Raw genomic sequence first — 14,385 nt, forward strand, 5'->3', positions numbered from 1 at the left:
AAAAAGAGTAATGCACATGCAAAATGAGCTTATTATTTGTAAAATTATATTGAAGCTTAAGAAAATGATATTTGAATGTTAATTAGTCATCATATTTGAAGGGGTTTGTTTGAAAAGGAAAAATGTCTCGGTTTTCAACTGCTTTTATACCAAAGGAACATATGTGAAGGATAATAAGTTAGGATTTCACTTTAATAAGTGGATTTGGTTTTAAGTTCAATTGCAGTTCAGCTGTAGTATTGATTTGTTTACATTTTTATTGAGGAAATACTCAATATGTGGTTGATATAATAATGGGTCTTTTACGATAAGTTTTGACAAAAAACGGGTTTGACTCAAATATGGTATGTGGTATACTTGATAGTATAATTAGTCATACTCAAAAAGGAAATATTCGATCTGCAACTTAATCAAACTTTGAGTTCTTAGGTTTTAAAGATAAATAAATTTACATTTTTGATGCATTTTTAATCCGTTATATATCGTAAACCAAAGAAAGGATTGAAATTAAAATATATGATTAAAAAGTTTAGAGTATATTAAACAAAACTGATGTTATAATTTAGAAAAATATTCTAATAAAAAAAAGTTAATCAAAATCCTAGTTTTAAGGTTAAGGATCATTCATTTAAATGGAAAATTCATCCATTCAAAGATAAAAATACTTGTAAATCATTTAAAAAATGTGAAAAGCGGGAAATGAATGGAATTATGAGTAATAATGAATATATAAAAATCTTAACTTCATTTATAGAGTATTTTTGTACATTTATTAAACTATACTTTATAGAGGTGTATATTTGATGAACCTTTATTTTACAAGATCATGTAGTTATTATTTTTGTATATTTCACCATTAGTCTTAATTTCATGAATTAATCTTTAATAGTTTTTATATTTATAGATGGTAAAAAGTTAAAAAAAAAAAAAAGATTAAGATAAAAATTATGATATATTTATGGTCAAAAAGTATTGTTTGCCTTTTTTTTATAACAGAAAAAAAATATATATATATATAACACAAGTTTTGTTGGGCTATTTGATAGTTTTTCAATGATGCATTATGCTTGCCCATAATTGCTTTGGTTTACGCCATATTACTAATAAAATATTCATCGAAATACTTATTTCTTCAGTATTAAGACCTTAGAACTCTGAGTTGGATTGAGTTATAGATATCTAATTTCATTTTTGAACTATCTAATGTCAATAAAACAATACACATCCTTTTCCTCGTAACATTTATCATGGAATCACGCTAAAATATAAGAACTCCTTTGTTTAACAATATATATTTATCCTATCTATTTACCATATAATAAATTATCACAGAGTAATACAAATTTTTGCACTAACATACAGAAATTTCTAATTAAAAAAAAAAATCAAAATAAATATTCAAGCAGAACTAGAATTTCAAGAACCAAATACTCTTTCAAATGAAATCTTAATTATTTACACTTCCAATAAGTTTCTTTGACGCTAAAGAAATCTTTAACAAAGGTTTTATTTCTTATTGAAACAAAACCCTTAAAATGTGGTGGTTTATTAACCTTTAAGTTACATTTTATGAAGATTTGATGATTACATATAAAATATCAGTGCATATTTGATATCAGCATAGCATTTTTGCAAAAAAAAACCACCTTTTGTGTAGCTTATTGATTTTTTCATATTCAAAAGTTTACTAAAATCTATAAAAATACTTTGTTAAAAAATCAAACAGGACATGCTCAAAAACAAATTCGACAGGGAAATAAAATGCAGATGCGTGATCAGCTCTTTAAATAATATTACAATTAAATATGATACCTTAAAGAGGATTTTTTTTTTGACTTGTGGAATGGAATTGTCAATATTTTAAAATATTTAGTTATGTCATTTTTTTATATCAATGGGTTCAAATATGTGCCGGTGTGAGAAAACAGCTGATAAATAAATACATATGTATTTAGTGTTGAGGTTTTGGGGATTATAAGAAATTGTGAAGAGGCAAGAGGAGGAAAACAATAGCTTAAAAAAATAAATACTACATTTAAATTACAAATAACGGTCGTGGAACTATCTTTTTGAGACATTTCATCTCTAATCTACTTCACATTTAAAGAAGACAAGATATTAATACATATATCCACTAGGGGCGCCTGTAGGGGGTGGGTTGAAGGAGCACATCTTCCCCCTCCAAAAAAAAAAAAAAAATTTTTTTTTTGTTTTTTACAAGACATTTCTAAATAGCTATGGATTTTCAATTTTTTTTTCTAAAAAACTAAATTTTCTGTTAGTGGCAATGGCTGTTTAAAAATAAATTCTAAAAAAATTGAAATAGCTATGGACTTTTGGAATTAAAAAAAAATAACAATAATCTAATTTTGAATTTTTTTAATCAATAAAGTAGTTTTCTGTGAATAGTTATGGAGTTTTGAAATTTTTGTACAAAAAAAATAAATTTCCTATGAATAGCTTTGGATTTTTGAATTTTTTTTTTAAATTGGAAATATAATACTTGAATTTTTTTTTTTTTTAAAAATAGCTATGGATTTTCAAATTTTTTTTTTAAAATAGCTATGGATTTTCAAATTTTTTCTCTAAAAATATCTATGGATTTTCTATTTTTTTTTAAAAATAGCTATGGATTTTCAAATTTTTTTCTAAAAAATTTAATTTTCGGTGAGAAGCTTTTTAGAAAAAATTAAAAAAAAACGGCCCCCCAATAAAAAAAAATTATATATGTATATTATCCTGTGGACGTCCCTGATCCCATCCAAGAAAGAAAAGGTCCAAAAAACAAAACAAACGCAATAACCCCAAACAAGCAATCAAAATACCACCAAACTTTCCTGCCACAAAACGTGTCATGATAATTGTGAAGTCTTATTATGATGGCAATAATCATAATAATTATATGTGTTACCTATGTTTATTTACATACACGAATATCTGATTTACAGGAAGTTTTTTATGGAATGAGCAATTATACCTATGTATCAAGAAGTAAGCAAGATGTCATGATACATACATATACATTATAATATATTTATAATGTAAGAGATATCTTGTAAATATCTATGTAGACTCTAGTTATTATATTATTATATAAACAATGTATGTATGGTGAAGAAAAGTATTTCCTATCCTAGAAATTTGCATCCTTTTAAGTTATGAACGTAGGATTTTTTATTTTTTACTTACTTTGTACTAAAAAATATAATTTTAGAGACAAATACACATATTATATTACAATGTTTCCATCATGTTTGTTAAGGAAATGTTTTTATGGAAATCAAAAATATGTATTTATGTACCAATATGAAGTAAATAAAGTCATACTCCAGGACTTGTGAATAAACATGCAGGAATTAATATTGGATCTTGGTATGCAGTTATGCAATTATTGTTAACGAATCATATTCCCCCTTTATATTCGCACACGCGTTGTGGCTATGATAGACATTTACAATTTGCATGTCCTTCAATGGAGAGGGATTTATAAGTCTGACCCTTGTCTAGATTAAGTCGAACTGTTTTTATATTTAATTATAAACAACATAATAATTATTCTTACATCCAAGTCGATTAAAAATCCTTTCCAAAGCTATACTCCAAGTGGCGAAACGCCTCTGTTAGCTAGAGAGTAGATTGTTAGTCAACGTGAATCCTTTCCCTTCTTCCAAAAGATATCGTTTTTTATGATACGAGTACAAACGGTGTTACGTTATCATTTCCCCTTTAGGATAGACGTATGTGACTATTTCTATCTTTTACAGAACGTACCTTGTTAATTCTATCAAGAAGGTGAATTTATAATTCACCGGAATTAGTTATAGAGTAATGTTAGAGTTTACTCCCCGCCTCTAGTGGACAAAAAAGTCACCTATATTTGTTCAATCATTGATCACGTAGTCTTTTGTTTAGCTTTGCCCCCTCCCAGCTCGGATTGGTCCATAGTAATATGTATGTTGTTCCTACTTGTTCAACGTGTGTCACTTAGACTATGTAGGATTAAATTTTGCTTAATTATTTATTAAATGATAAATTTAATGAATTGTGTATATGAATTAAGTATATTTTCGACTCTGTAAAGCTCTCTGAATCAGTGTTGGAAACTATCTAGTTCCCACGTACAACTTACGAAGGGTTAAATGAACACTTCAGATTCCATTTTATTTTGAAGTTAAAAGATTCAAATAAGCATCTCTACGACCCCCCTTCAATTATTACATTCATGATGCACAGAATTTTTTAATACTGATAAACCAAATAATATAAAAAGAACAATTTTATACTCATAACATCAATTTCGGGACGGTGGTAGTAGAGGCTTAAAAATGGTCAAATTATATCTTCTAAATCCAATTTTTTCAAATTCAAATGACACATATCAGACCAAAAAAGGATTTTTAGTCTTTAAACTTTGCCAAATTTAGTTTTTTCGACCGTTTCCTACAGAAAAGGATATTAGGCAACCTTTTGAACTGAACATCTTTCAAAATCTCTTTGTTGTACAAGTTAAAATTGAAGAAGATATTCTTTTTGGTGTCTATGGTAGTGAAAAAGGGAGAGGATCTCCCTCCTCTTCATCATTTTACTCACAAGAAGAAGGAGAAGAACAAAAAAGACCAAAGTAAGGTGTGCCAAAGTGCTGTATTCACAACATGAGAATCTTACCGGTACATTTTTGAGGGGGAAAGGGCACCGCCCTAAATAGTATATATATACAATTATAACCATTATTCTCAAGACAATATAGCATAGGTATGTATATACTTGAAATAGTAATAGTAATTATCATTATAAGGAAAAACAAAGCATTTTCAATAATAACATATTGGTATTATTATTTTGTTCATATACATAATGCTTAAAAATATTGCTTGTCATACATGAATAAAGTCACTAGGCATACAAAAAATCCAAGCAGATAAAAAGAAAGAAATACCAATTCCAATGCCACATAGAAATGAAGATACATAAATATTTATTCCACAATATGTTTTTCACATCTCTTGAGTAGAAGTAAATATTTATAATATATAATATCGATCACACTAATAAATCTTAAAAAAACATGGTTTCATTTTGAAAACCCAAAATAAACAAAATTAAAGGGCCACCACATTTATTATATCTCACAACCTTTCTTCCAAAAAGAAAGAGAAAAAGGCTAGAATCAAAATTGTCTATTGTTAGCGTATTATTTTAAACTATATCATTTTATTTGTTCATATTCCTCGCAAGAGATTATTTGAATTCAACCAATCAGCAATGTTCAGAACAATGATTTGAAGAAAATAAGTGTAAAAATTGATAGCTAATAATAATATATTTGGTAGTACATTTTTATGTGAAGTCACGTCTAGTTGGATCAACATAAATACTAAGATGTTTCCACTCTTGAGTTCTTTTCATCACTTGGCTCTTCTTCTGATTCGAAGCAGTTGATTCTACTTGTTTATCAATTCACAAACAAGGCTAGCCCATAAGTTTTTGTCAATAATTCCTTTTATTTTCAAGATTTCGAATGGGAAAAAATGTCCAGCATGTTCTTTATAATGTCCTTACTTCATTCTTCAACCTTTCTTACCAATAAATTAATAACTATGACATATAATTTAACATGTAGTTTGCTAATTATTATGGCATTCTCCCAACAGTTGCACAATTCTTTTATAAATTGTAGGGAAATGTTCATATTAAAACATTATAGACTCAAGTTCAGTAAATCAACGATCATAATGTTAATAGGAGACACAAGGAAATAAATATAGCAATATTCCAAACAGCCAAAATAGTTTGTTTTGCAAATTTACCGAAAAATTTGTATGTGGAAGGAACTGATAACGTCACTACTACAAACTAAGATATTAAATGATAGATTTTATTAATAAAATCTTTTTTGAAATGAAATGTAAAAGCGATATCCAGGCCAATCGAATCTAGCCTAAATGGTTTATTTCTATACATGGAAATTATTAATGTTTTGGGATTATAATTCCATACCAATAATCACTTGCATGAAAGTTGAAAGAATACAAAATTATCCATGTTGATAAAGATTATCATCATTGCCACTCATAATAATCAGATTTGTCTCACACCCTCAAAATTTCATGAGTGGGAGAGAGCTTGTCAATTAATTATGATAAATCTCTCATGTGGGCATTACATATTTAAAATATTTTTGATAACTTTTTTTGAGAAGGATCCAATTGGCATCATTGAACCCTCATAGAGCCATTTATGGATTTATAAACGAATATGTAAGTGTTTGTTTGAAAATGGTTCAAAGGAAATATTCGTTATTGAATAATTCAAGCCAAAAATGAAGATGAAATATAAAGTAGGACGCATTGAACTTTTCCAGGCTTCTAAATTTTTTAAGGTCTTGAAATGAACTTGATTTCAATACAAATAAAAATCCAAAAGATTACAAGTTAATTTGTGTTCAAGTTGGGATTTTTTTATTTTAATAAAATCTATTTAGTTATCAAATGTAAACGGGGCATTTTTTACTTAATTAGATTTTAAACAAAGAGATAGAGTGTGAAGCCGCCTGTGGTAAAATAATACAACTCCCAAAATGATAATTTTATTTAATATAAAATAAAGATATGTTTCTCTTATAGAGGGCGCTGTGAAAAAACTATATTGATCTCCTAAGCTACAGACTGTCACACTACCTAGCTGATAATATTTTCATTTATTAATTTTCCCTATTTCCTATTGACGCTTCATTTCATTTAGATTTATTAATATTCAATACTTATTGTATAGGTTAGACCATGGATAGTTACAATATCTTTTGTTGTTGACTCAACTACTGAAAGCTACTCTGATCTAGACATGCTATAATTTAGCACAGTCTACCTTATATCTAACTGGTTTTGATTACATGTATTTACATATAGATTATACAAATATATCCCAATTACAAAGGACAATTGCAATATGAGACAAAAATAATATTTTTGAGGAATAAATAACTTTTGTTGAATTATGACTTTTAATATTTTATTGCAAGTTAAGATATAATACTGTAATATAACTTTTTCTAAAGGGGTTTTTCTATTCGTTTCTTTTTCAACATCATAATGCATGCACTCATACAATACACCTATTTAGAGCTATGCCCCAATCCTGATGAAAAATAGGTGTAAAATAATAAAGGAAAATAAACAATACGGGAAGCTAAACTCTTTCTTTAGCTTCTCTATAGCTTCATAATAATGAATGATTGAATTGACCGTCGTCCGTTCCAGTTAGTACTAATTTTCATAATGTACGTGTCAAAATTTCATTAAGTTCTGAGATTTTAGTGAATCTATTTTTGTAATATTCAAGGTAACGGACATAAATAAATTATCTGTGTTGATCAAGCACTGCTTTTTGAGGAAGAAAAATATTGTTGAAGACAAACTGGGGCTTGAAAACATTTTAAGGACACGGCAGCAAGGAAATTAACTATTATTAAATGGTATGTAACACATGGGTTGAAAATTCTTGGGCTTCACACATAGATGGTGTTTTTTTTTTTAATAACCTCATTTTCATTTAGTACCAACCTTCAAAAGACTGCTGTCAAAATTTCATGGCAATATGTTTTTTAGTTTGTGAGCTATTCTGCTAAGTCTGACTCAACTTTTTTTATTTCTAAAACAATTGATCAAAAACAATTTTGTGGTTTAATTTTCACTACTTCTTCATAGGGAAAAATACCGTTCAAGCTAAAAAATGACTTGAAAAGTGTTATGGGAAATCTGATACATAAAGTAAATAATAATAATATTAAACGAAAAACAAATGTGTTTTCCTGGTTAGTCCTGGAAATTTTCAGACCATGTGATATATATATAAGCCTATCAAAAAGTTAGAGGAATGTTGATATGAAATTACCTGTATGACTCTTTCAGGAGAGTATGCTGATAAATAAAGTGAAAAAAATATGTTTTCTTAATTGGACAGGAGACTTATTGAGTAATATGTTTTTCATTACAAAATTCCATAAGATATTTAAGCCTCTGTTACTCCCTTTCAAATCCTAACACGAGTACTTCCTTGGGGTTTTTTAACAAAATATTACTTTAATTGTCTATAGTAGTTGTTACCTATGATCGCACTATAAACTTTCAGGAATTAAATGAATGTTGTTGTTTTATATCATAATATTTTATATCTGTGAATTCATAATTTAGAATACTAATGGGAGAAAGGAATATTTAATTTTGTAGACCGTAGAGGAAAAATTATTTATAAATTACACAAGGCAAGAAACTAGCAATGCATATTCAATTATATTAATAACAACCTCACTAATTAGAAATATGTAAATTGTTTTTTGGTATCAAATCTAATTTTGGAGAATGTTCGATTTGAATTATTTTAATATTTTTACCCGTTTTATAGGTTCAAACCAACTTGGAAAATATAAAATAAATCAATTATCAAGATGAAATTTACTTTATTCATTGCAAATTTTATTGTACATTTCAAATATATGTTAAGAAGGACCTCATAATTCTGATAAACCCCATTATGGTTTTAAACTTTATATAACATCCATGAGCATCTCAACTCATCTCACAAATTTTAACAGATTGCTTATAGTTAATCGAAATAGTCCTCTGAAATATTGAGCTTTATATCATCATTAAAAACATAATGCAACCAATTTACAATTGAACATTAATCAAAAACAGATTGGATTCGAAAAAATAAATACATTTTCTTAAACGGTACATCAAGTACCATTAAAATTAAATATTGAATTTAAAAGATATTGAAAAAGTAACAATTTGTTGACTGGTATTATTATAAAAACATGGCATGATCTATATAATAATAGACATCCCTTGTTCCCTTTATATCTCTCTTTTTCATATTCATCGTTAAGGTAGGTAAAGAATAAGAAACATCTTTGAAAACTCGATAATTAATCAGAAACTGATTAAGTATAATTTTGGAAAATTCTAGAAAAAAGTCCCTGGGGTGGATAAACGCCCCTGTGAAGTAACGGAGGGTTAAAGAGACTTATACCTACTGGGGAAGTGTAGAAATATGGGGGTTTATACTCATCTCTCCAATTATGGTGCTGGAAAACCATGTAAATAATTTGAGTGGAAGGGATTCCTACTTATTTTAAAATAGATTTGTTGAGTACATGTTGTGATTTTGTACATAAGATGCAACCAAGAAATGAAATCAACTCTTTTCAATCAATAATTTCCAGTATGTACTTGTAAGTAATTATAAATTTTTACTTGTTTAATGACAATTACTATTAGATTATGCAGTTCTTTATAGTTTATAATTTTCATAGTTCCATCATTTTTTAATAGTCGTAGCACGTTGTAAGAGGCACTATTTCTCAAACATAAGAAAAATAAATATATACATTAGAATTTATAATATAATTCGGATGACTGTGAAAAAAATTAATCATTTTTTTTACTTTTTTTCAAGATGTTGAACAAAAACTAGTAATTTATTGTGAGGAACAATATTTTTGTAATAATGAAGTCAGTTTTAATTGTGTAACGGAGGATTAAAAATTCTTTGCAAATTTGCATACATTAATGCATCACTCAATTAGTCTCCCTTCTACCTAAGTAAACAATCTTTTTGTTGAACGAAATTACACTTTATTCATCAACTTAGTTTGACGGTAGGAATTTCAATCTATTTCAAAATAAGTAGTGTATGTTTTGTTTTTCATTTCTTTGAAAGAATAACTTATGTATTTTGTGCCAAATACCTATGTATATAAGGTGAATTATTACACCACAAAAAGATAGAAACCAAGAAACCCCCAAAAAATAAATGCAGAAAAAAATAGAGAGGGGGAAAACCTTTTTTTTTTTTTTTTTTTTGGTTGATCTTTTTATGTGGAAGAATTGTGACACGATTCAAATTTCAAGAGTTCAAGGATAAGGCCCATATTAAAAAAGAAGAAGAAAAAGAAACCAAGTTCAGAAATTATCTCACAGAGTCGTCGTCACACGAATTATTGTCTATCTATCTACGTACATCTATATAATATGCAGTCTTTAGTTGAAAGGAAAAAAAAATTATTATATTTTCTTTTCTTTTGTTTTTGTTTCAAGAATGCTGTTTTGAAGGACTTTTATACATACATAAATGAAGAACAAATTAATATAATAAGATACTTTTAACTCAACACAAAAGCAAGTTGGGGCAAGGTTTCCTGGGTGATTCTGGGTAATTACATTTATGGTGAGTTAATACAAAAACAGTCGTGAACAAAAATAAAGGAGAAACGTCCAATGTATTAATTTTTACATCTTATTTCGCAGGATTATTTGCGTCAATTGTAGGCATTGTATTCATATTCCTGGAATGAGTTGAGATTCCAACAAATACATTATCTATGGTTTAAAGCTTTCATGGGATTAATCAAAATTTGGCCCGATATGACCGTTTTTAAACAAAATATATCAATTTCGGATTTATTTAATTGTAATAATAAATTTATGATACCTTAAATGCAATTTGTTGGGACTTCAAAAGAGTAATCATAATAATTCATCGATAGAAATTAATAATAATATCCGAAAAATAATTCCGTCTCAATTTTAAGCTGATATTTTTCTCTAAGCTGAGTCTGGATCAGAGATGGGAAAAAGTATTTATACTACATTTCCAAGTCGAATCTCAAGTCTTGAATATTTTCATAGAGTTCGGTTTGAGTCAACAGAAAAATGAACTCTAAATGGTATGACTTAATACCCAATGAAAAAAATTTGAAAATACTTTGGAATCTAACGTGAACTGCAATTCTTAGCTTTTGCATCAAGTCTCGAGTCTTTGATTTTATGGTCATGTGGAGTCACAAGTCTTCAAAATATGAACTAATTACTTTTTCGAGCCGCTCGTCTTGAGTCTAAGTTGCATCGTCCTAGTTATCACAAGTATCTGTAATAAATATATTAATCTAAATCAGAGATGGGGACATGGAGTCGAGACTTGCAACTTGACATTGGCTCGAACTTCCTTAATGGATAAAAGGTATAAGATAACTGGATTTAATCAAAATATTCAAGGACTTGGAATTGAGATCAAAGACTTGACATTTGAGGTCGACTTCAATAACTCTTGGAAATTGTTCACAACAAGAGCTCATTCGAATTCATCGAATCAAAATAAAGTGTAAATTTTTATATAATTATTTAAACGCTGTTCTAGTGGACAAAAAAATATAGACGCAGCCAACCACATTTGATGAGAAAATTATTATAGGGTCATACATCATATTTTGCAAGATTATTTCCGTCAATTGTAGGCATTGTATTCAAATTTCTGGGATGAGTTGAGATCCCAACAAATACATTATCTATAGTTTCAAGCTTTCATGGGATTAATAAAATATATTTCACGGCATTAAATTGTAGCCTATGATCAGCAAGTAAGAAACACAGGGTTAGCATACATACTCCTTAGTATAATCTCTCAGGCGTGAATTTCCGTTCACTGAAAATCCAGTAATTTTGACAACACTAAATGAATATTAGTTCGTTGTGCCTATTGTCACACATAGTCTGGTATATCCTCCACAGAACCACAATTTACCGGGATCCTTTGGTATTAACATAAATGTATGTTTAAGTCAAACATGGGTTTGATTAAATGTGTAATCAAAACTTTAATTTCTCTAAAAAATAATTCCTATAATTACGCCTATGTGCATATCTAGAGATTGTTCTCCAAAAATAAAGGTTATTTCAAGTCACTATGAGATGAACGATATGGTTCAGTACAAAAACAAATAATTAGTTGTTGCGAAAAAATATGTCTATTACGTAACATGGATCACGAAAGGTGGGTACGATAATGCCCTTCCTTAAGGTGAGCTTGCATATGTAAACACACATAGAGAAAAAAAATGTACATATAGGATCATAACCCTTTGTTGCTGATCCATGATGGGAAAGTATTGAATACACGTGACTTTTTATTCCTATCTAATTACTGTCTCACGTTTCTTTTTATAATATAATTTTGTATAAAATTGTATAAATTATCAAATTAAAATATATTAAAAAGAGTTAATAAAAATCACTACAAATCTTACCTCATGATGATGGTATTTTGTCTTATTTCTTTGGATGATAAAAAGTTTAGTCTTTCCTTGAAAACTTAGATTGAACTTGAATGTGCCCTTTCAATTTCTTATGCTTTAAACAATGGAAAAATGTAATGAAAGGCAAATCGCACAAAACAACAATAACAGAATTAAACCATGAAACGAGTGCTGAATAAACAAATGTTCATCCTCCACAATCAGAACCAATATTTTCAAATCATGACCTTGGTATCCGATCCCTTATTACTAATTTTTTCCTCTCAATATCACACAGTTTTTACTTGTAAGAATGAATTAATAACAAAATAAATTCCTTTTATGGTACTATTAAGTAAGGTGACGCACTGGACTTTTATTTTATTTTTAATATAGAGAAACGAACAAATAGGAAAATCCCTTGAGTTCCTTTCTGGATGTTAGGATCACTTTTGAATGATGAACATTTGAAAGAGGCGCAAAGTTCTTACTCCAATGATGTTTTTTTTTGAAGATTCATAACCCTCGGAGAGTGAGTGATATCAACGCGCTCCCAAGGAGGTTAACTCCCTTTTTTTTCCACGGATAAATATTATTACGTACTCTTCCACCGCGCCCCTCAGGGGTATTCATAGTGAATTTATTAAATTTTATGATTATTGCTAATCAGGAAGGTGTATTTTTTTTATTTATTATAATGTATATATTTTTTTGCTTAATTTCATTTCCTTTAAAACTCACAACGTTTGATCATTTAACAATTAGCTAACGAAGAATCTCTCTCCCCTTTGATGGTTTTAGGCAGTATAAATTGTAAGGAGAAGAATATGATACAGGGAGATGGGAAATAGCATTGTACTTAATAGATCCATAATCTATATTCCTTATGTTGAAGAAGATTAAAGAGATGCAATCTTAATTACGAATTATTTGAATATACAAAATTCATAGTTAATTACGAGGCAGTTAATTGGAGGTTTATACCTATTGTTTTACAATAAGAAATTCAATTACACAATGACATATTGTAAAAAAAAAAATAATCAAAATGCATCATAACGATGATGGAATCCCATCTTTCCTTTGTGTAATATTTTTTGCCCCCATCGATTTTTATTTGTTTAAAGATGGTGCCATAGTTATCCGGTACCGGTACCGGAGTGAAGTAATAGTGAAGTAATTTTTTTGTGGAGTGGTTGGGGAGGCTTGGCTGTTGCTTTTTGAGAATTTTGACTGAAATGTTTTTATAAATGACTAATTGCTCAAATAGTATTTTTTATATTATACAAAAAAACTTTCTTATCATTTTAGTGTTAAATTTTTTTGAAGAAAATAAATTTAAACAAACAGTAATTTTTTTTTTAAAAGGGATATTGATTTTTTTTCCCGAAAATCATGACAAATTTGTTATACAAGAAGAAGTTTTTTGTTGTGATAACTATGAAAATTCTGCAAAAGTGGGGGGGGGGTGGCAATGTCACTTTGGTGCCTATGGTTTTGGTGCTGTGCTACTCAAACATTTACTTATTCATTTTTTTAATATTTTTTTCAGTCAGTTAATACTTGTAAAGTAAATAAATATATTAATCACAACAGAGATACACATAATTATTTTAATATCCGGCATTGTTGTGAAACTTTAGTTGGGATCATTTTTCATATCAGCAGGCTTCAAAGGGAGGTGTTAAAATACCATGCATCGTTCTAGTGTGTAAACCACCTTATTTGTTAAATATAAATTTAGAATATTCATTAACCTTTTTTTTTAAACTTTGAAATCATTTTTTAAACAAATTTTGTAATTTACATTGCTTAGAAACAGGTGGGATCATTTTTGATACCAGTTGTCCATAAAGGGAGGTGTTGTAATGTTCAACTATGAAGTTGGGGGGAAAGTCCTTTTACTGCTAGTACAAATTGAGTCAAAGTCCTCAAGCTTTTCTTTTAACTCAATTTCAAGTCGATAATTATAATATAGGGCCCATAGTGTTAAAGCTTTTTTTGAGTTTAGGATATACAAACTTTTGAGGATAATTTGAATCACGAGTCTTAGCTATTAAGTCATGAATCTTTGATTGGGATATCAAGTCGAGTCGCATGTCCTTAGAATATAGGTTCAAGTCCAAGTCGAGTTACAAGTCCGTCTCAAGTCCCCACCTTTGACTCATACCTACAAAGTTCTTAATGTATGCTGAGCAGAGTTTGTTTTTGTATTGATTGTGACAGCCTCGTCAGGGTTTTTTTCTTCTTCTTCCCCTGCTTAATATTCAAATGCTTGGAAGTCATCTTCAATCTATGAGTTGTATTCATAAATG

General features: G+C 28.5%; 1 protein-coding gene across 1 annotated transcript in view; it reads right to left on the bottom strand.

Annotated features, from left to right (window-relative positions):
* Positions 1 to 12,567, bottom strand: part of LOC121116905 (uncharacterized) — a 47,391-nt gene extending 34,824 nt beyond the window's left edge. The window contains 1 exon segment of the mRNA XM_040711211.2: positions 12,083 to 12,567. The gene's annotated coding sequence lies outside the window, so the exon portion shown is untranslated.
* Between the last annotated feature and the right edge of the window lie 1,818 nt (positions 12,568 to 14,385).

The sequence above is a fragment of the Lepeophtheirus salmonis genome, chromosome 4, assembly GCF_016086655.4.
Source record: "Lepeophtheirus salmonis chromosome 4, UVic_Lsal_1.4, whole genome shotgun sequence".
NCBI lineage: Eukaryota > Metazoa > Arthropoda > Copepoda > Siphonostomatoida > Caligidae > Lepeophtheirus > Lepeophtheirus salmonis.